This window comes from Plasmodium fragile (assembly GCF_000956335.1).
Source record: "Plasmodium fragile strain nilgiri unplaced genomic scaffold supercont1.9, whole genome shotgun sequence".
NCBI classification, from domain to species: Eukaryota; Apicomplexa; class Aconoidasida; order Haemosporida; family Plasmodiidae; genus Plasmodium; species Plasmodium fragile.
Window position 1 is genome coordinate 193580 of NW_012192589.1, and position 2061 is coordinate 195640.

Below are 2061 nucleotides of genomic sequence, written 5' to 3' on the forward strand. Positions count from 1 at the left end.
AAAAAAAAAAAAAAAAAAAAAAAATACATAAGCATATATTGCATTATATTGTATGCTCATTCCGCAACGTCACAGCCACGAATATTTGTGGGCACCTGTGCAATTAAGGAAAAAAAAAATATATTCTTTTCCTTTCCCACTGCTATCACCTTGTAGAGTCTACGTTACCCTACCCCTCCACACACATGATTAAAATGATAGCTAAAAAGAAGAAACACAGTAAAAAAGGGACCTACAAGTTTGTACATTTACAAAAAAGGTCAAGGTGTTCTGCACAGAGGGTAGAAGATTAGGGAAAGCGTTATTCCCCCCCTGTAGGTGGGCTTGCCGGGAAGAATTCAAACAACATTTTTCCTTTTTCTTTTTTTTTGGGGTGCGGCGTGGGATTCATAGCAAGCTGCACAGCGGCAACAGCATCGACGGGAAATGTATGTATACGCTCATTGGCGCTGTGCAGCTTGGTGTCATGTACCTTTCTGGGATTACCGTTGCGTGGTTCACCGGTTCACCTAATGGGTTTTTCCTCCCTGTGGAAAATGCCCCCCACACAGGTTTATCACTCCGAAGGAGAAAAGTAACAGAACTTCTACCTTTTGACGCACTGGGTATGGAAGAGCAAAGCGAATTGGTCCCTTTGCTTACCTTTTGTCCATTCGTGTGGATGGTATTGCACAGAGTACTGCTGCTACGCAACAGGGCTGCTTCGGTTTGCGGCCCCATTTGTGTGGAATAGCTTTTCCCATGGTTATAACCCCCCACACACACACCGGGGCGAAAAGGGGGGTGAACAATTGCAGGGGACACACCATTGACGGCTGTTCAGCGCAAACGAGAATTGGGATATCGTTAGGTGGACGTAGTAAAAAAAAAAAAAAAAAAGGCAATTTTGCAGGGCAAAGCTCGCGGGAATAAATTAAGAGCACCACGTTCCACCAAACCGTTGTTACATTTCACCACTGTAGGGTCAGGTTTCTTCGGCTTATACATTGTCCTCACATTCCATGGCACAACACAACTGTTCCGTTTTTCCCTCTAGAAAAAAAAAAAAAAAAAAATTCGCTCTGTCCCATTTTGGCACGCACATGTGCACTGTCCTACGTCTGCGCGCGCGCGTTTATACGTATATACATAACGTGAGGATATTTTTTTTTTTTTTTTGTTCATTTGAAAGTTTGGCATGGAGCTTTTACACATGGGAAAACACAAATCAATTGAAAGCAACGAAATGACAATTTTTTATTTTCCATTCTACCCAAAGTAGAAAAAAAAAAAAAAAAAAAAAAAAAAAAAAAAAAAAAAAAAAAAAAAAAAAAAAAAAAAAAAAGAACTTAAAATTAAAATAAAAGAACAAGTCTTGTAAAGTTGTGTGAACATTATTTTCTGTGCCGCTGCCCCTTTTTGCAAGCTTGCCCTTTCTCCCATCGTGTGCTCACGTATGCATGCTAGACACGTTCGTGTACGCGTAAGCCATTGTGTAGCTTTTCGCTGGGCATGAAACAAGGAGGAAAGGACGAGGGGTATAGAACAGAGACGGTTCACAAGAGAGAAGAAGAAAAGGCAGGTAGCCTGTGTCTGATACATCCCCTCACCCATTTGTTGCTAACAAGAACGAGAAAAGGTAGGATAAGCGCATCGACTTTGTTTCTTTCATTCTGTACCGTAGAAGAGGAAACGTGCATGTATGTGTGTGTGGAGGGGGGTTCAAGGTATAGGAGTTTCACATGGAAAACTCACCAAAGGGGTAACAATCCCTCTCCCTCTTAAATCACGACTTGTTCATAAAAGAAAATTTTCCATCCCCACACATTTGTTTAATTCGCTCCACAGAATGAACGAGTATGCCAAGCAACTTTATTCAAACCAGCCCATTATAATAGACAATGGGAGTGGGTACATAAAATCGGGGTTCGCGGGGGATGACGTTCCGAACCTTGTATTTCCTTCGTAGTAAGGCGAAACGTTTTAATACTCCTCAGAGGGACTGCGTTTAAAGGGGGATGGTGGTACACCGAGTTGTCTTTCTTGGGCCCCTCAAATGTCACTCCTGTTGTGCATCCTCAT